Consider the following 21,047-nt stretch of genomic DNA (forward strand, 5'->3'; position numbering starts at 1 on the left):
GGACAGCCATACCTGCAACATACATGGCTGCTCCCTCAAAGAATCCTGGGAACTGTAGTTTGTTAAGGGTGCTGAGAGTTAGACTGCTATTCCCCCTTACAGAGCTACAATACAATCACTCTTCCCAGAGGACTCTGGGTTGTGTAGCTCTGTAAGGGCAATGAGGGGCCTTGTCACAAATCTCAGCACCCTTAGCAACAGTTCCCAGGATTCTTTGGGGAAAGCTATGACTGTTTAAAGTGGTATCATAGTTCAGTGCATGTCACCATAGACTCTGGAATATCATTATGGTAGAAAAACTGACCTCCATAAAACTTGCTGAAGGAAAAGCTAAACCAATGGACTTCTTTGCAGTCATGTGCATGTGCATGGATTATGCCAGAGCAAATAAAAACTAACAAGGTCACAAGCTTTTCTCCAGCTTTAGTTTTCTACTGAAAAAGCAACCATGAACATTTTTACAATTCTTCTGCGTAGTCCTAAGCTACATGTGCTATTTTCTCAAACTATGTACACCAAGTAGTCTAGGAGACGGGATAGGGAGACTGTTATTGTTTTTATTGTTGTTGCTGCTGCTGACATGTTACGACGATTATCCCCCAAAATTCTATATTTTATGGAAGTAGATTTGATGCACAAGAGCTCTCAATGCGCTATAATTTCACAACCTGAATTTGCCAGTATGTGATTGAATTCCACTTGGAAATCACAACAGCCTGAAAGCACACTGAGAGCCTTTCAGAAAGAGAACTTCCTACATGACAGTGGTCAGCAACTAAAACTGGACATTTTCTCTGCTAATAATAGTAATAATAATAATAATAATATATTTATACCCCGCCCATCTGGTTGGGTTTCCCCAGCCACTCTAGGCGGCTTCCAACAAAATATTAAAATACAATACAAATATTAAAATACAATAGTGGCTTGCCCCCACGCCCAAAAGAACCCAAGACATGGGCAAAAGGTCTCTTTGAACTGCAACTTTGTAAGAGGGCTTTTTAACACAGAGAAAAGGCAAGTAAGCGGTGATACGATGTAAGTTTAAGTAATTATGCATGGCATGGAGGAAGTGGATAGAGAAAAGGTTTTCTCCCTCTTCCATAACGCTAGAACTCATGGACATCCAAGGAAGCCAAATACTGGAAGTCCCAGGACAAAGAAAAATAAGTAGTTCTAGGAGCACATAGTTCCACTATGGAACTCTCCCACAGGAGACAGTGATGGCTTTAAAAGAGGATTAGACACATTCATGGAGGAGAGGGATCTCCGTAGTTGCTATCTATGATGGCTATGCTCTGTCTCCATATCTAGAAGTAGTATGCTTCTGAATACCAGTTGCTGGAAACCATAGGAGGGGAGAGTCTTCTTGCACTTAGGCAGTGGCGTAGCGTGGGGGGTGCAGGGGGGGCCGGCCGCACCGGGCGCAACATCTGGGGGGGGGCGCTCGCACTCGCAGCTCTCTGCCCCCTGCTAAAATCCACGGGTTAGGGGGCGCAAATTACTTGCCTTGCCCCGGGTGCTGACAACCCATGCTACGCCACTGCACTTAGGTCCTGCTTGTGTGCTTCCCACAGACATCTGGTTGGCCACTGTGAGAACAAGTTGCTACACTAGATGGGCCATTGGCTTGATTCAGCTTCTGTTCTTACGCTGGGTGCTGTTCTATTGATGTTTCCTTGTTCCTTCTTCTCCGATGTGTTCAGCAGGGCTCTTGCATTCTTATCTTCTTAAGGGGAAGACACTGGCTGATCTTCTGCTTGGGTGTCTCTGTCTGTCTGAGTGGCTGTTTTGCATCATAACTGGTATGTGAGTGTGCCTTTCCGCTGTGTTTACAAACACATGTTTCCACTTGACGATTTACGGAGCTCGCTACTTCAAACAACTTATGTAGACCGCAGAGGGTTGACCCAGTGGTGCGGGAGCATATGGCCTTCCATATGTCATTGAGCTCCCAGCAGCCACCATGGCCAATGGTAAGGGATGATGGGAGCTGTAGTCCAGCAACATCTAGAGAGCCATGACTTCCCCACCCCAGAGACTTGGGTCTTTGTAGGAGGATATATGGCTACATCCATGGGCTATTCATAGTAGCCAATGGCTACTAGCCATGAGGGCTATGTTCTAGCTCTGCTGCCGGAGGTCATATGCATCTGAATACCCATTGCTGGGAATTCCAAGTAGGGAAAGCACTGTTTCGTCCTTTCGGGCTTCCCACTGGGACATCTGGTTGGCCACTGGGAAAACAGGATACTGGACTAGATGAGTCTTTGGGCTATCCTTATGTTCTGATAAATAACAGAAGGAAAGGGTTCTTGCCTTCATGCCCTGTCTGGGGCTTCCCAGAGGCACCTATGTAGTCACTTTGAGAACAGAATGGGCCTTTGACCTGATCCAACAGCTCTTCTTATGTTCTTAGGCAGACGGTCTTGCACAAGCTATTATGGGCTAGTTGCCTTGGTGGACTTACTTGCAAGTCTGCCTTAGGGCATCCATGCTTAGGAGCTAGGCTGAGTTAAACGTTAGGCTCACTACTCTGGTGCAAGTGTACATTTTCCATTGTCGTTGGTCGTGCCTGAGCAGCATATGTTTTCCCCCTTTAAAAAATGCATGTGGGGGAATTCAGCCTAGGAAGTGGCCCTTTGGGATCAAGCTGTTACAGAGCTTTCTTTAATCTTTCTAAGATCAGCGATTTGTGCCTGGCGGCCGTGGCTTTCTTCCCTCTCCACCCAGCAACAGCTGCTGTGGGCCATCTGCACCAGTAGCCTAATGCACCACTCAAAGTAGTAACCAATTGGCAAATGTCAGGCAGTCAGTGGCACAGAATGGCACAGTGGCACAGAATACTAACCTGGCTAGTATTTCGCCTGGGCTGAGCACGCTGAGAGCCTCTGCTTCACCTGTTCTAGGGGTTTTAGAGGGTTACAACAGGAAGACCTGTGAGGCTTTACTCTGGGGAAGAACAAAACTAAGCCTGCAGTCGCTGCCTAGACAGAACATGTATGCATTCCAGAACCTATATTAATACAGTGGTACCTCTGGTTACGTACTTAATTCATTCCAGAGGTGTGTTCTTAACCTGAAACTGTTCTTAACCTGAAGCACCACTTTAGCTAATGGGGCCTCCCGCTGCAGCTGCTGCGCCGCCGCCGAACAATTTCTGTTCTCATCCTGAAGCAAAGTTCTTAAGCCGAGGTACTATTTCTGGGTTAGCGGAGTCTGTAACCTGAAGCGTATGTAACCTGAAGCATATGTAACCCGAGGTACCACTGTATACTATCTTTCACATTAATACACCTTCCTTCTCCCAAAGAGCTGTGGGCCATGTATTGAGGGTTCCTGTAGCCATTTGGACATGTCAAGTATAATCTTATTGGGGCGTCACAAGTAAAAGCTGCATAGGGTGGAACCTTTGTTATGCCCCTCCCCTGCTCAAATTCAAGTTTAGTACAACCCTCAACGAAGGTTTTGAGTTGTTTTTTAGCATTGTACTTGAACACTCAAGCAGCCTGGTTGATATTCAGGTGAAGCAAGTGAGTGCTTACTTATCCTTAATCAAAGCTAACTTGAGTCTTGCTTTGGGTAATTCATTGGGCCAGTTCTCACAAGGGCCTGCAAATGAGCCTCCATGTGGCAAGAAGCCTTCTGTTTCCTGTACCGGCTGTTGCTTCTGAGAGCTGCTACAGGCACCTAGTATTATCAGAGAGAAGCCACTTATCCCAGGAAGAACGTAAGAAGAGCCCTGCTGGATCAGGCCACAGACCCATTTGGTCCAGCATCTTGTTTTCACAGTGGCCAACCAGATATGGGAACCCCAAATGCAGGACCTGAGCACCACAACTCTCTCCCCACTTGTGATTCCCATCAGCTGGGATTCAGTGGCATACTGCCTCCAACAATGGAGACAGGACAAAGCTATTGTGGCTAGTAGCCATTGATGACCTCGCCCATGAATTTGCCTAATCCTCTTTTAAAGCCATCCAAGTTGGTGGGAGCAAATTCCATAGACTGACTGTGACGATTGTATTGCAATGCTGAGAAGGGAGGACTATTGTAGGTTTTGCCCCTGTTCTTTTGCTGCTTCTCAGTTGAACTGGAGCATGTCATGGCACTGACCCGGGTTAGCCACCGTCAAGGAAGTCCATCAGTGCACCAGGGTGTTTGTTTGTTTTCTTGCAGAAAACCAAAGTTGTGGCTCTCCAGCAGCAGGCAGAAGGAGAGGCTTGCTTAGAGTTAAAGGAGCAAAGAGTGGGAGGAGGAGATGAACCAGCATCTCCTGAGCCTCAGGGAAGAAGCCATCCCAATAATCATGCCATCCGCCCTCTTATTCTACCTGAGGCCTCATCCATCTGGTACATTCACTTTTCAGCTTGCATCAAAGAGGGTAATTAGGAAATCAGTCCAAGCAAACAGGTGCCCAAATTACACTCTTCAAATGCAGAAAACAGATGCCAGTCATAACCCAGGCTTGAATGGACATAGCCGGACCAACTTACAGGTTATGTATGTTAGATGGGGAGGTGTCCTGGCTCAGTGGCAGAGCATCTGCTTTGCATGGAGCAGGTCCCAGGTTCAGTCCCCAGCAGCATCCCCAGGTAAGGCTGGGAAAGATCCTTCGTCTGAAATGCAGGTGGTCTGGGGTTTAGTCACACCTCCAGGGAGGGCTAGGAATGCTCCCTGTCTGAAAACCCCTGAGAGTCACTGCCAGCCAGTTTGGACAAGACTGAGCTAAATGGACAAATGCTCTGGTTCAGGAGAAGGCAGCTTCCTGTGCTCCTAGGTACCAACAGGCCGCAACATGTCACCCCAGTCACAGGGCAGTGTGGGAAGGCCGGCGGCCTGTATCTCCTTTCATGTCTGCTTTCCTTCCTTCCTCCCTCAACCTCCAGATTTAACTAGGTTCTCCCCCCACCCTCTGCCGCGCACACACACACACACACACACACACACACCTCCAAGCGATTATAATTATAGATGTTTGCCAAACCAGTTTCGCTCCCCACCTCTGCTTTCGAAAGAAACAGCGGAGGGCGGGCGGGCGGGCGGAGGGGGGGTGAGGGCAAACCACAAGAGAGGAGGCGAGAGTCGGTTTCTGGGCGTGCCGGAGTCTTGAGCGTGGGTGCAGGATTCCCCTCTTCCGAGAAGGCAGCTCTTCTTCCCCTCTCTCTATGCCGAGGGCGGCTGGCACGATAAAAGGAAGGGAGCCAAGCCAAGCGCATAAGCTGTCTCCCTCTCTCCGCTGGGGGAACCTTCATCCTTGCACTTGACAGCTCCGGATTAAAAAAAAAAAAAGGCCACAAAACAAAGAAGATAAAAAGAGGAACCCTGTTCCTTTAACACTTTGTGGTTTAGTGCTTTAGAGGTGTGGTAGCAGGCATGGCAATGTTTCATAAATCCTGGGGTTCTTTTTTGGGGGGGCTACCTCAACCCCCTCCTGCTTGTTAAAACTGGTTAACGCCATCCAGTGCCTCTGGCTTTCTTTCTGGTTGCTCATCCCCTTGTCAGCCACAATTTTATTCATCGCATCAGCTGTGGTTGGGGAAGTGAAGGGTAGTGGGGTGGGGTGGGCATTCTGTGTAACAGGAAATATTTTTTTTAAATGCTTTCAAATTCTTCGCACTTCCCAAAAAGAGTTGGATTCTGTAACGTAACAAAATCATGCAAATGCACATAGCTTCTATTATTTTGCATTATTTTGCTTTTGCTTTTTTTTTTACTATTTTTGCACGACTTGCTCTGGTTTGGGTAATCATTTTTCAAGGGAGGAAAAGATCATGACTTAAGGACCTCATGCAGAGTGGGCAGTGAGAATGGGGTGTGGGGCAGACAAGGGTCTTGCGGGTGCCCTTTTCCTCAATTTAAAAGCACTTAGAGCTGGAGGAGGAGGAGGTTGGAAGAGTGATGCTCTTTCCCTCTTTCTCTTTCAATTCTATGTGCTTTTCAATGCTCATATTAATTTGACTGGATCTGACTTTAACTCACAACCCTGGGGGAAGAAAAATGTGTGCACTCATAACTTTCTCTCTTTCTGTCTTGTTGTGGGGAGGGAGTTGGGGGAGAAGTGACCAGAGCAGCTTGTGCCTGTGGCACTCATTCAAAAATCAAAATGTGCCTGCAGGCCTAAAAAAAATTGTTGCACATGCACACACAGCACTTTACAAGGACTATTATCTGTTCCTCTGGTCCATGGGAAGGAAGGCATTGGGAGGCATTTTTTTGAAAGAGGTGCTTGTCAAAATTGCTAGTGATCAAGACCACCACATTATTTGGGATGGGATGGGGGGCAGAATAACAATGTTTTTGTGCTGAAACAGGGTTACGGAATCTACCGCACTGGGACTACAGCTCCTATCACAACTGATGTTTGCCCAGGGTGGCTGGGGCTGATGGGAGATGGAGTCCAACAACATCATCTGGGGGAGGGGGAGGGGGACTTTCCCCATCTCTGTGCTGGTCAGTGTTCAAAGTGAGCGACTCTCATCCATGACCCTGCAGAGTATGGATGTCTGGCCAAGTCTTACACCATACATTTAGGAACATAAAAATGTGTTGGGCTCATCTATCCCAAGCATCCCGTTCTCACTGTTGTCAACCAGATGCCCGCGAGAAAACCCACAAGCAAGACCCGAATGTAAAAGTGATCTCCCCTTCTGTGTCATTACTGCCTCCAGCTGTGCAGGTACAGCATAACCACCAGAGCATAGCCAATGCACATTTAAAGCACATGACTCCCCCCCCCCCAATCCTGGGAGCTCTAGTTCCCCTCCCCAGTGCTCCATTTCACAGCACTGTGAGCAAACTACATGTAGTTCCCAGGGAATGTCTGCTGCCTGGAACAGTGTACAGCTGCTGCCAGTCTGTGCAGACATAACTGAGCTAGATGGACCAGTGGCCTATAAGGCAGTTTATTATGCTCTCTTTAAAAAACTGCTTAGACATCAGCTTGGAGGATCACCACACCCCAACCCTACTATCAAGTGTGCATGTGTATACAGTGGTACCTTGGGTTACATACGCTTCAGGTTACAGACTCCGCTAACCCAGAAATAGTACCTCGGGTTAAGAACTTTGCTTCAGGATGAGAACAGAAATCGTGCTCCGGTGGCGCAGCAGCAGCAGGAGGCCCCATTAGCTAAAGTGGTGCTTCAGGTTAAGAACAGTTTCAGGTTAAGAACGGACCTCCGGAACGAATTAAGTACTTAACCCGAGGTACCACTGTATTGGGCAGGGGGTGGGTGTTCAGTAGCGTTCCCATTTCAGTTCCTTTTATACATTTTTGTTTTCCCTGGGGAGGGAAAGGAGAGGGTGAGTGAACTCGCCCACTAAGCCTCATCGAGTGGCAAAGAGTGGAGGGAGACCGTGAGGGTGTCTGGGGGCGCCCGAAAGCAGCTGTCAGTTATGGGGTTGTTGTCTCTCCCCCCCCCCCGGCTGTTTCAATCGCACCTAGGTGGCATCCGGCAATGAAACCGCAGCCGGGTGTGGGTGTGTGTCAGTGGGTGGCTTCGTTCTCTCGCCTCCTTGGGCCCTGATCCGGTGCCACGTGGAACCCCCTCGCCCCCTCCTCCCAAAAGGCAAAGCAACGCGCGGAGCAGGGCGCGCAGGCTGGCAAAGCCGGGAGTTGCTCTGGCCGCTGGCGAAGCTCGCCGAGCGAGGCGGCTGCTTAGCTGGCTGCCTGCCTCCGCCTCGTCCTGCTGCGCGCCCCGGAGGCGATGGGGCTGCTTGGGAGCGCGCCTCCTTCCTGCCTGCCCGCCTGCTTTCCTTCCTCCGTCTGGCCCGGCCGGCTCCAGGCGACCGGGGGCGGGAGGCCTGGAGGAGTTTCCAACCGCGGCGGCGGCGGCAGAAGCAGGGTCTGCGCCGCCCTCTGGGCTCCGCCGCTCCTCTCGCCGGGTTATTTATTACCTCTCTCCCGCGGTGGCGGCGGCGGCGCGGCGGCTCCGGGGCGGCTGCCAAGCTGCCGGGGGAGTCGGCGGCGGCGGAGAAAGGGACCCCGCGCAAGGGGGATCCGGAGCAACGACGCCTCCCCAACAGTTCCAGCTAGCCAAACTTTTCTTAGCAGGGCTTTCTCGGAGGTGGGACTCTATATTATTTCTGACGCCCACTCACCCCCCGTTTCCCCCACCATCGGAAGCTAAGATTCATACATTGCCTAAGTATATTGCTTGTTATCGGAAAAGAAAGAAACAGGTTGGTTCCTCCCTTCTTTCAGGGACGACCAGCTGGTAGACAGGAATTCAAGGGTGAAGCCTTGTTTCCTGGGCATAGAGGCGGAGAGTTGCTGCACCTGTTGGATTTCTGCTTGTTACCCTATGAGCGAAAAAAAATAAAGCAGGGTACCTGATCTCTCCCAATGTGCACAGCGACTGGGGTTGATGGGGTGTTGCAGTGTTGGCTACACCTGGAGGGCCACCCAGTTGCCCATCTCTGCACTAAAGGCTTGAACAGCTGACAGAATTTGTTTGCCAGCATCTTGTGCCTTTGGAGGTGGGCCAGTTAATGAGCCAGAGCTCTTATCTTCCCTGTAAAGCAAAAAATTGATTTTATACCAGTTTATGTAGGAACATAGGGACGTGGGTGGCGCTGTGGTCTGAACCACAGAGCCCAGGACTTGCCGATCAGAAGGTTGGCAGTTCGAATCCCCGCGAAGGGGTGAGCTCCCGTTGCTCGGTCCCTGCTCCTGCCAACCTAGCAGTTTGAAAGCACGTCAAAGTGCAAGTAGATAAATAGGTACTGATCCGGCGGGAAGGTAAATGGCATTTCCGTGCGCTGCTCTGGCTCGCCAGAAGCGGCTTAGTCATGCTGGCCACATGACCCAGAAGCTGTGTGCAGACAAATGCCGGCTCCCTCGGCCTATAGAGTGAGATGAGCGCCACAACCCCAGAGTTGTCCGCGACTGGACCTAACAGTTAGGGGTACCTTTATCTTTATGTAGGAACATAGGAAGCTGACTTATCCATTGGTCCATTCTACTCAGTACTGTTTACACTGACTGGCAGTAGTTCTTCAGAGTTTCAGGCAGGCGACATTTCCAGTCCCAGCTGGAGATTCCGGCGATTGAGCCTGTCATCTTCATGAAAGCAAATATTCTCCCACTGAATTACAGCCTTCCCTTAAGACATGGGAACATAGGAGCCTTTATACAGGGTCAGAATATTGGTTCATCTGGCTCAGTACAGTATTGTCTGCACTGACTGGCAGCAGCTCTCCAGGGTTTCAGACAGCCCTGCTTGAAGTGTACCCAATGCAAGCTGTACATGAAACAGTGCAGTACATGCCCCTTTGCCTCAGGCAGCTGAATATCTGGGTGTCAGTCCTGATGATGTCCCCAAAAAATGGAAAAAGGAGAAAAGTAATTTTCTTGACTCAGGGCGGCTCACTATGACACATTCTGAAAGTACCTCCTGCAAAGGAAGTCAGGTTTTCCTGCCGACATCTTCTTTGCTGCACTATTTAAAAAAAATAAATATGTTTTATTTGGTCAAGGGCTGGATGTTCTGCTATGGCACCTTATTCCAGTGATTTTAAAATGGTTTACAGGCCTTAATTAACATTTCACCCTTCTTCTCCCCCTACTCCCAGGGCTGGCTGGTTTCCCTTCATGTAGCTTGCCCCAGTTGTCAGGCTGTTAATTATGCAGCTTGTTGACGGTGGTGTGTATGTGTGTGTTTGGGGGGGGGGAGCAGTTAAAAAGGAGGCCTTCTCTGGGGGTGATGCTAGAGGCTGTTCAGACTTCCTTTTCAGGCTTCTCCTTTTTCTTAAGGGTAGGTGTGGGGAACCTTTTTCAGCCTGAGGGCCACATTCCCTTCTGGGCAAATGCGGGGGGGGGGGCACATGCCAGTTGTGGGCGGGGCCAGAGGCAAAAGGGACTAGAACAACAAATGTAAATTTTACCTGGTTTCTACTGTCCTGCATCCAGGCAACCAAGAATCATTATCAGAATTCAAAGACACGTGTGAGCCCTCAAGGAGGGTGCAGAGTAGGGCCAGTGAGGGGTGTGGCCTGGGGAGAATCCTGAGGGCCCTGTAGAGAGGCCTGGAGGGCCACAACCTGCCACACAGTTGGGCCTGAGGTCCCCAGCTCCATTTTCCAGCTGTGCATTTGCCTCAGAGGTTTGGTGCAAAGTCATACGGTGTCAAACCCATAGCTGTCAACTTTCAGATCTGAAAATAAGGGATCAGCAGCCTCGAAAATAAGGGATCAGCAGCCTCACCTGTCCCGGGGACAGTCTATGGGATTATCTAACAATCTGGGATAGCAGCGGGAAGCGGCGGGAAACGGCGCTGGATTAAGGGAATTTCCCGCAAAAAAGGGAAGGTTGACAGCTATGGTCAAACCATACTTGTGACTATTGCATAGGTAATCAAGGGCTATGAGTGGCAATGGCTGTGTGCTACCTCCTGATCAGAGGCACCGCTTTGCAATGCCAGTTACTGGGGAGCAACATCAGGAGAGGGCCTGGACCTCCAGGTTCTGCTTGTGGGCTTTCCATATGAATTTTTATTCAGAGGGGATGCTACAAGACCAGTTTTTATTGTGGAATTGATGCTTCTCATGCACACAGGGTTTTTTTGCAGGTACATCCACACCATACATCCAAAGCAGTATCGTACCACTTTAAACAGCTGTGGCTTCCCCCAAAGGATCCTGGTAAACGTAATCTTTTAAGGGTGCTGAGAGTTTAGAGGAGATACCTATTCCCCACAGAGAGCTATAGTTCTAGAATTCCTTGTGAAGAGGGATTGGTTGTTAAACCACACTGTTAATTGTAGCTCTGTGAAAGGAAAAGAGGCTTTCCAAACAACTCACCAGCGAACTACAGTTCCTAGGAGTTTTTGAGGGGCAGAAAACCATGACTGTTAAACTGGTGTAATAGTGTTTTTAATGTATGTTGTGGATATGGCCGCAGTGTTGTCTGCATCAAGATTCCACCCTGTATTCCCTACCCAATTTAATCCAGATTTATGGGGGTGTGTGTGTGTGAAATCAATAGGTTAAAGGAACACAACACCTGTTTCCGATGAGCAGTTTGTGATATCTCAAGGACAGATTTGCAAATTACCTTGTCCCTATCCTGAAGTGCATAGTAACAATATGGAACGCACTCCTAGAGGAAGTAGTGATGGCCACCAACTAGGATGGCTTTAAAAGAAGCAGCAGTGCTTCCGAATACAGTGGTACCTTGGGTTAAGTACTAAATTCGTTCCGGAGGTCTGTTCTTAACCTGAAACTGTTCTTAACCTGAAGCACCACTTTAGTTAATGGGGCCTCCCGCTGCTGCTGCCGATTTCTGTTCTCATCCTGAAGCAAAGTTCTTAACCCAAGATAATATTTCTGGGTTAGCGGAGTCTGAAACCTGAAGTGTATGTAACCAGAGGTACCAATGTACCGGTTGCTAGAAACTTGGCCATTCTGAGAAGAGGAAGCTAAACTAGATGGGTCATTGGCCTGATCTGTTGGGCTCTTCTTTCTTTTTTCTTCTCATGTTCTTAAGCATCCATAGGTGGGCACTGCGTGAATCAGTATACTAGGCTAGATATGCCTCTTTGGGCTGTTCTGGCTGGGTTCCTGTGTAAAGGAATAAGCATGATGTGCCGGTCAGAGTCCAGAGAGTGGCTGTTGCAGGCACATCCTGCTTGGGGGCTTCCCATAGGGGCCTCCAGTGAGAATAGGATGCTGGACTAGAGGCTCCTTTGGCTTGACCCAGGAGCGCCTATCTCCTGTTCTTATTCATGATACTCTTCTCAGAAGAGAATTTGACAAATTTATAGAGGTTAGGGCTAGCAATGTCTACTAGCTACAATGGCAATGTTCTTCCTCCACTATCAGAGGCAAAATGCCTCTAAATACCAATTTCTGGAAATTGCAAGTGGGGAGAGAGTGCTATTGCGCTCAGATTTCCCACGGAGGCATCTAATTGCCCGCTATGAGAACAGGTCTGGACTAGATGGTACTTTGGCCAGATCCAGCAGCTGAGCTCTTTCAATGTTCTTTTCCTTTTTGCACTCAGATCCCCACCTTATGGCTTAGCGTCGCCCCCTTCTCCATGCAGCTCAACATGGCTTTGTGCTAGTGCTAAATGTCAAGCATCTTACCCTGCGCCTTCAATCTCTTTCCCGGCTCTCTCCGGTTCGGTTCGTCTCCCTTTCTCCCTGCCGCACTGCACGGAAGAGGAATGGACGTAAATATCCTTCCCCCCTTTTGGCTAGCAGTATTTCTTTTCCACTTGCTGCCTCCTCGCTGTCTGCAGGCCCGCTAATGTCCCCAGAGCTCCCGAGCCCATTTATTTTCCCATCCGCTCTCGGCTGCCTGAAGCGGGGCTAATGCATCCCCAAAGGCCTTTGCTCCTTGTTAATTACACCGGGAGAAGCCATCGCAGCTGCCATGTGTGCATCAGGACCGTGGCTGGCAGGTGGGCGATGGCAGGTGGGGCACAGGGGAGGGGGGGCACAGAGAAATCAACAGGCTTGAGACCCAGGCATACCAGAGAATGTGAAGGAGCCACACAGAAGTTTCCCACACTCTTGTTTAAACCCAAGCTCTAAATAATTCTTTCTACCTTTGGGATGGGACGCAGGTGGTGCTGTGGGTTAAACCACAGAGCCTAGCACTTGCTGAGCAGAAGGTCAGCGGTTCGAATCCCCACGACGGGGTGAGCTCCCATTGCTTGGTCCCTGCTCCTGCCAACCTAGTAGTTTGAAAGCACGTCAAAGGGCAAGTAGACAAATAGGTACCGCTCCGGTGGGAAGGTAAACGGCGCTTCCGTGTGCTGCTCTGCTTTGCCAGAAGTGGCTTGACCTGGAAGCTGTACACCGGCTCCCTCGGCCAATAAAGCGAGATGAGCGCCGCAACCCCAGAGTCGGCCACGACTGGACCTAATGGTCCAGTCGTCCCTTTACCTTTACCTTTGGGACACACCCATCCATGCTGGCTTTCAAGGGTCCTGGATTTATATCCATATAATAACAATCTTTGACATAGCACCATATACTTCACATGCATATGAAGACAGGCTCTGGTGGATTGAGCAGATGAGAGCAATAGTGGGTCCAAAAGTCAAGAAGGTGGTTTCTGCACGTGCTGCAGAGGGAAGTGAGGGGCAGATGGGGCTTGTCAACCTGGGAAGGTAACCCATCTAAGGGAAGGAAAACTCTGATCCTAAACCCCCTGTGCTTTGCGGGATATCTTTGGGAGAAGAAAAGCCTAAGGAGTAAACAGTACACAAATCAAGTCCCTAAGATGGTTGGAAGGTGCCTTGTACGCCTCCTTCTGGCAACTCCTGCAGCCAAGTTGGTGCCAAATATATTGCTTTCATTTGGACCACATCAGCAATGCCAAGAGGTAGGTCTTGTCTTCTGGGCAGCCCAGGACCTCCATACACACCGCCTAGGCTTGCACCCTGGGGAGGTCTCTTTGGTGCTGCAGTGCAGCAGTTTGACTTCACCCTGGGATGCACCCTCCATTTTCTCTTGAGGCAGACTGATGCTGATGCAGTATACTTTACAAAGACCATCATGCATGCCTTTGGAAACAGTCCTCACACAACGGCCCTGCAAGGTAGGCTGATAGGTAGGCTGTTACTGCAGATAGAGGGTTGAAAGAGGGTTGGGAGAGAGAGAGAGAGAATTGCTGCAAGTCCAGCTAATGAGTCCATGGAAGGAATGAGATTTGAAGCAGCCCAGTCTACAGTGGCAGCTGGCGCCCATGGGGATTGGTGGGGCAGAAGGCAGGGAGACCAACAGTAGGTGCAGTCGTGAGTCAATGGCAGGCAGAGCCAATTAATTCTAGGTTTGTCCTCATCCTCCTCCCTAATGAGTTCTGCAAGAGGCAACACTGAGACTGATGTGGAGCAAGCTGACAGGCAGGGCCATCCCATTGGACTGGTTGTAAGAAAAGAGGCAGGGAAGTGAGGGCTGGCTGAGGTTAGTGGAACAGCTCCCCATTTGCCCTGGCGGACCAACCTCCACTGGATGGCAGAAGTCTTCTGCCAGTCAGAGCAGACAGTGCTGGGCTAGATTGACAAATAGTATGACTAAGGATAAGGCAGATATTTCTGTGTCCTTCCATTGGGTGTGACTCATGTGAGTCTTTAGCTAAATTGTGGAGCACACACACCTTTGCATGCAAAGGTTCTACTGAAAACCTCAGGTAGTTAAACTTCTGCCTGGCTGAGATTCTAGAACCCTGGAGAGCTGTGGACAGTCCAAAATGGACTATAATGAGCTAAACGGACCAACTGTTTGCATTGGTTGAAAGCAGCTCATGGGATGGGGTGAGGAGAGAGGCTATAGGTTGGTGATGAAGCATCTGCTTTGCGTGCCAAAGGTCTCGGGTTCAATTCCCAGCATATCTGATTAAAAGGATCAGGTGGCAAATGATGAGAGAGCCCTGAAGAACTGATGCTGCCAGTCAGTGCAGGCAGTACTGGGCTAGAAGAACCAATGCCCTTTCACCAACCCAGCTTCCAATATTCTTCCCTGTGTAGGAATTGAAGGATCTTTCAGTTTTGGTTCTCTTGGTTTCTAATTTTCCCCGATCTTAAATTCAGTTTTCTACATTTCTTCAGCAATTTTCCAATTCTCTTTAAAATGAATATTCATGAAAAATTTCCAGTATTTTAGTGCGAATTTATCCTAATTATTTTCCTTAATGTGCACATCTTTTTGCAAGCAATATGTCCTGTTATAGGGCAGCTTTTGTACATTGTTTTCACTGATATATTTACATTTATGCACTTGTTCCCCTAAAATATGCATGTTTGTAAATGTAGTGTAGTTGGAAAACTGTATTGCAAGATTCAGATGGTTGTGTTCCAGTCCTCAGATTGTTTCAGAAAGTGTAGATCTGATAAATTCAGCTTTAAATGTGAACTGAATTGAATTTCACTCCTGTTCTGGGCATGGATGGCCCTTTAGGAGGCCTGATAGTAGTGTACACACATTGGGCTTGCTAATAATAATAATAATAATAATAATAATAATAATAGGGGTAAATATTCTCATCATGATCCTCATACAGGCTTGTTTCATTCCGCCTCAAAATTGAAAGAATGGTTGTAAAGTCCGCTTCCGTCGCTGAGTTACAATAGCACTTAACCTCGGTGAACTGAAGGGATAAGCAATGCTCAAAATCTCATTAGGATAAGCTTACATTGTCTTTGGCTTGGCCAGAGAAGGAGAGAGAGAGAGAGAGAGAGAGAGAGAGAGAGAGAGAGAGAGAGAGAGAGAAGCTTTTGGGAGCTGGAACCATCCACTCCAGACGTGCCCAGTTTAAAGTAGAGGAAGAACTGTGATGAGTGTGTGTGTGTGTGTGTGTGCGCACGCGCATTTAGAGACAGAATTGCCTTAGAGTATGAATATTTTTGTGTTCAGCATCTGAGTACTATGGCCACATCCTCACAACACGATTGTGCACACCCCTGCATATTCCTGCATTGCAGGGGGTTGAACTAGATAATCCTCAGGGTCCCTTCCAACTTTGCAATTCTATAATTTGATGAGGCCCTGAGTTATGTCAAGACCACCCCGGTCTCTGAGCAGTGAGAGACTCCAGGGGTACCTGCACTTTCCCAGGGTTTGGTTTCCATGAAATGAAGGTCACTGGAGACCGTGGTGTCTTTAGGATATATGGCTTCCTTTACACATACACGCAAGTCCCGCTATTCAAACGCTCGTTATATAAAAAAAAATCACTTATCCAAACACAAGAAATTAGTACCCAAACCTCGCTTATACACACCCACCCACCACAGGTTCAGATATCCAAACTGCCAGACCTGTGTGTAGTACTGTAAACAAAGAAGCTGCCTTAAACAAGCCTTTCCACAGCAGCTGTTTCACCAGAAACCATGGGCAGGATGAAGAGGTTGGCAGAATCGCCCCACCATGGCACACCACTCTTGGTAGCACACTGCAATAGCAGCTGAGGGATGAGGTGACCTTTTCCTTAGCCTTTTCTTGAGCTATTAGCAAAGATGTTCCGTCAATGGGCATTAATGGCTAGAAGACCTTTCTCTGATGGCTGGAGGCTGAGATAAATCTGTGTATGTGTATGTTTACTAAGAATGGACAAGTCTACTGTCATATCACCCTGAGAAGCCGGGAGCCCACCTTGGTATACCATGTGTATTAGGGACGGGCAAATCTGTCCACTTCTGTCTTCTCAGTTTTTCCTCTCTTTTCTTGTCATTTTTTTAAAAATTACATTCTCCACATTTCCACAGCGATGTTTTGTTTTTTCCTCATAAAAAGAATTATCAGCATTTTAGTGTGGGTTTATCCTAATAAACACACATTTATATGCAGTTTCGGTTCACATACACACATTTTTTAAAGCAATTCCCCCTAATATAATGCATAATGTGAATTGAAGGAGAGATAAAAGAAAGAATTCCTTCATGCAGCTCTTAGTTAAACTATGGAACACACTCCCACAGGAGGCAGGGATGGCCGCTAATCTAGATGGTGTTAAAAGAGGATTGGACCAATGCATGGAAGAGAGGGCTACCGATGGCTGTGCTGTGACTCCATAGTCAGAGGCAGTGATGCTTCTGAATCTCAGATGCTGGAAACCGCAGGAGGGGAGAGGGTTCTTGTGCCCAGGTCCTGCTTGCAGGTTTCCCACGGGCATCTGGCTGGCCACTGTGAGAACAGGAGGCTGGACTAGATGGGCCATTGGCCTGATCCAGCAGGGCTCTACTTATACTCTTAATTCTCATTTTTGTATCATATTTTTGCATGTTATCATCAGTGCAGGGGCTGTTGTTCAGTGGTAAGTGCACCTGCTTTACATGCAGAAAGTCTCAGGTTCCATCCCTTGGTAGAGCTGAGTGAAGATGTCTGGCAGAATCCCTGGAGAGTCTTTGCCTGTCGATGTCAACAATGCCAAGACAGGTGGAGCAATGGTCTGGCTCAGTATAAAGCAACGGATGCTGCTTTATAGACTAAAACCCTCTGAGTGTCATCCTCCTGCTCAATGGGCATCTTTGCAAACAAACAGAAATGGCAACACCAGCAACAAACCCTAGAGGCTACTGGTTCTTTTTCCCCCCACAAGGAAAAGGACCCTGTTAAAAGCTGCACACACACAAACACAAACAAAACAAAGCAGCCCCCCAAAACAACAACAAACAACAACCCCACTGGGAACCGTTGCTTACCCCAACTGGGCTACATTTCCCAGCACCCTTAACAAACTACAGTTTTATGATTCCTTTTTTTAAAATGATATTTATTAGAAGTTTAAGAATTACAGAAAAAAGGGGGAAAAAAGAAAACAAAAAATTTGACAAAACATACATTACAATACATAAAAGGAAAAGCATAAAAGACAATGCAACAATACAGCAAAAAAACAATAACATTAAAACACACATCCAATGTTCCATATCTTTATCTTTCATTTACTTGTTTCATCAACCTCCTCACACCTCCCTTTTTGTATTCTAATTTAATTAATTGTTTCAGCAAATTCTTTCCATCTTTCTCAATTTTTGTTATATAATTTATCTTAACGATCTAACCTATTAATTAACTCAACAAATCCTTTCCATCTTTCACTATATTCTGTCATTCAATTTACCTTAAATTATTTAACCTTATCTTACCATAAAAAAACCTTAAAACTTAATACTTATTTGTACATAACTCCTTATATCATTTCTACTAAAGCCAAATAGTTTCATTCCAACATTTTTCCTAATACTCGTTAATTTTACACTAATTCTCAAAATAAATTTTTAAAAACTTTCTTCCAATCTTCATCCAACATCTCTTCTTCCTGGTCTCAGGTTTTGTCACTCCTTCTTCTCCATTCCATCTAGTCCATCAACCTGGTGATCTTATGTCAGAGGCTCTTAAGTCTTTTCCATGTCCCTTCTGCAGATCTTCTTGTTTATACCTGCACTTTACTTTGTCTTTTGTTGATCTTTTTATTAATTTCTTTCCTTTCTCATTGGGGGGGTAGGTCTCGGGAGGACTCCAATCCAAAAATATCTCCATCTCCCCTCAGCAGATCAGCCCATTCCCCACAGTCCCATTCCCCACAGTCAACACTGTAATCCAGAAAGTATTTAAAAGCATGTTTCAAAGTCCTTCCAAAATTAAGAGCCCTCACAACTCCAGACCCCCCCTGGTCCACTCCAGATTCAAACTTCAAGAACAGCGGCTTATGCTCCTGCAAGGCCTCAAGTCTATCCATTTGTGTTACTTGAGGTTCAACAGCAACCTCCTCCATTATCTTCTGCACTTGCACTTGCCCTGTCAAAACAGGTTCCTGAGTTGGTTCCTGAATGGTTTCTATATGGATATTTGCCGTTTGTCCAAAGTTTTTAACTGCAACAGTCATCAAATCCATCTTCTCATGCATCTGCTCCAGCAAAGCGCTTGTCTTGCAAAAAGCAAGCACCAAAACTTCTTCTAAACACATTTTTATTCAAGGTCAGAGTCTGGTCTCACGATCCTAATCTTCACAGCTGTGAAATCCCCAGATCGACTCCAGCAACAATTTAACAAGCTCCCTCTAGAGGAGACAATTTCTATTTGTATCCATCTTTTGAAAGCAGGACCAACAAAAGAAAATTACTTTCATTTTTCAAATATTTTGTTTCTTTTGAGTGCAAGAGGCAACATTGGAATCAATTTGTTTCTCTTTTTTAACTATCTGTCAAAAGACGTTCCATTCACAGTCAATGAACTTCCCCATAAATTTCTGTCTCTGACACCCCGTTCCCAGGTTTGAGACGGTGGAAATTTATCTTTCTTTACTCTCTCTCCTGCAGGCTTGAACAGTCAAAAATTCCCCCCCTTTTCTCCTGCTTCCAAGAGGGGTTTTGGTGGTAATAACTGAAGGAAATTTAGACCTTTATATACGGCTTTCCAGACTTTAGCTTGCAAAGTTTTTGCTTCAATCTATTTTCAAAAACGGGAGGCGGACTTCCTGTTTAGAACCTTCCCGCTTCAGTGCCAAATTAAAAGAAATTTCTTATTCCAATTTTCCGTTCTACTCACGGACAGTTATTTGAGCTCCAATTGTCCACAGGAAAAAGTCAGTGCTCTCCGGCAACGGCTGTGCGGCTTCACTCCGTAAAAGTAGCGGTTGATTCAAAACACCGCGCCACTCACCCCGCATCGCTTCGGATCCCCGAAAAAGGGTTTCCCTGCGAGTAGGGGAGGCGCTCCTGGTGTCAGCCGAATCCCACATTCCCAGGCTTCCTCCGCCTGGGATTTTTAAAGGGTCTCTGCCTTTGCCGCGGCGGCAAAACCCGATTTTCACGGAGCGGGTTCCTCTCGGTCAGAGGAACTCCGCCATTGCCGTGCCGATGGCGCTAACCCGGAAGTGCAGTTTTATGATTCCTTAGGGAAAACCACATGCTTTAAATGCACTGTTGGTATGGAGCATAAATCAGCAAATATCAGGCTGGTGTGATGGGTTCCTCATTTCTAGATTTGACTGTATTGAGCTTGGAATCAATGGAGACTTGGAGTGGCTTGTTTATGTCGCTGGTATTTAAGGTGCCTCAGGAATTCCCTCCCCACCCCCAATAGAAAGTTGTTTATCACATAACACATGATTCATCTGGCTTTACCAATTACATGCCGGATGAAAGTGGCTTATTCCTGCTCCCATCCAGTATCTTTTGCTCCAAGGGTGGACAACCCACAACCCTCATCTTAATTTCATGAGTGTGTCAAGGAAGGGGAGAAGGAGGCTGAAGAAAGAGAGTGAGAGATAAGGGATGCCACACCCCCTCTGAGATCTGGTGTCACTCACCACTGGTTTGAGCATAGCTCATCCCTTACCATCAGCATTCAGCCACAGCAGACTGCCTCAAAGGGAACACAGCCCTTTGTGGAATAAAAGGTTCCAGGCTCCTGCCTTACTCTTTTGACTGGATTGCCTTTTCACTGTCTCTTGCGCTGCTGAGCCTTTTGGCTTCACTTTGTAATTCTATCTCCCTCCTTGTTCTTCCGCCTATGTGTGCATTTGTCCTGTTTTTACTGGGCAACAAGCGACTTGTCAGCAGCCGCACCAACGGGACAGCAACCAGAACCATGTACAGGTCTGGTTTGTCACAGAGCGAGCCGGCAGTAAGTTACACTATTCAAAGTTGGAGTTAACTCTTTATTAGCAAAAACGGATCAGTTGCTGAGACTGTCTCCCCTGTCTCCTCCTCTCTGGTATTTTTTCCGAGCAAGTGGAGAATGCACCTGTGTCCCTGCCTTTGCTCCTGCTTCACGCCTCTTCTGGTCCTGGAAGACTGGGGGTGGTGTTGTGGAGAGCTTGTTGCCTATGACTCTCCTTTCCCCCACTTTCCTGCTTCAGCTTCTGCCTCTGATTCTGCACATCTCTCTGCCATGACTCTCCCAGCTCACTAAGCCCTGTTTCCCCTGCAGCTTCCAGCACCTCCTCTTCCCAGTCTTCTCCCTCTGATCATGCATTGTTGTCCCACCCACCCCACCCCGGGCTCTGAGCCTTCTTCCTTTGGTGGTTCCCCAGCTGGTTCTTCCCACCATTCCTCCGCACCCAGCCAGTCCTTGACATGGTCCAGAATCAGAATCCAAGCAAGCAGGATGCACTGCATAGGCTTTGGCCACTGCATGACTATGGGATGCTGCACCAGATGGACCTTTGAACTGATCCAGCTACAGGGCTCTTCCCATGATCTTAAACTGTGACTTGCAGTTGCTCAGCACCAGTGGAAAGGAGGAGCAAGGCCAGTAGTCAACAGCAGGCTCTGCCATATTGGGGCCTTAGTGACTAGTGCCAAGCCAGGTAATGTGCCTGTCTGATAGCTCCAGCAAAGTTTGGGCACACTTCCTGAGTGCTTCAACATGTGTGCATGTGTTGGAGGGGGGGGCATGTCCTGCTGTCAGATCAGTGGATAAATGGTGGGTTCCCACCTTGCCCCTCACTTCTGTGCTGCAACTCAGAACCTTCTTTCAAGACTACAAACACAAAAGGGGGAGAGAGATGAAACGGGAAACTCAGGTGCCACATGTAAGCTGAAAGGCCTTGTGATTCTGTCTTTGATGTTGCTTTGACCTGGGCTCAGG

At 47.8% G+C, this 21,047-nt stretch overlaps 1 protein-coding gene across 3 annotated transcripts in view; it reads left to right on the plus strand.

The window, feature by feature from the left end:
• The window catches only part of SAMD11 (sterile alpha motif domain containing 11), a 326,641-nt gene that overhangs the window by 126,352 nt on the left and 179,242 nt on the right, over positions 1-21,047 (plus strand). The gene's annotated exons all lie outside the window — the stretch shown is intronic.

This window comes from Podarcis liolepis (genome assembly GCF_965112155.1).
Source record: "Podarcis liolepis genome assembly, chromosome: 7".
Classification (NCBI taxonomy): Eukaryota; Metazoa; Chordata; class Lepidosauria; order Squamata; family Lacertidae; genus Podarcis; species Podarcis liolepis.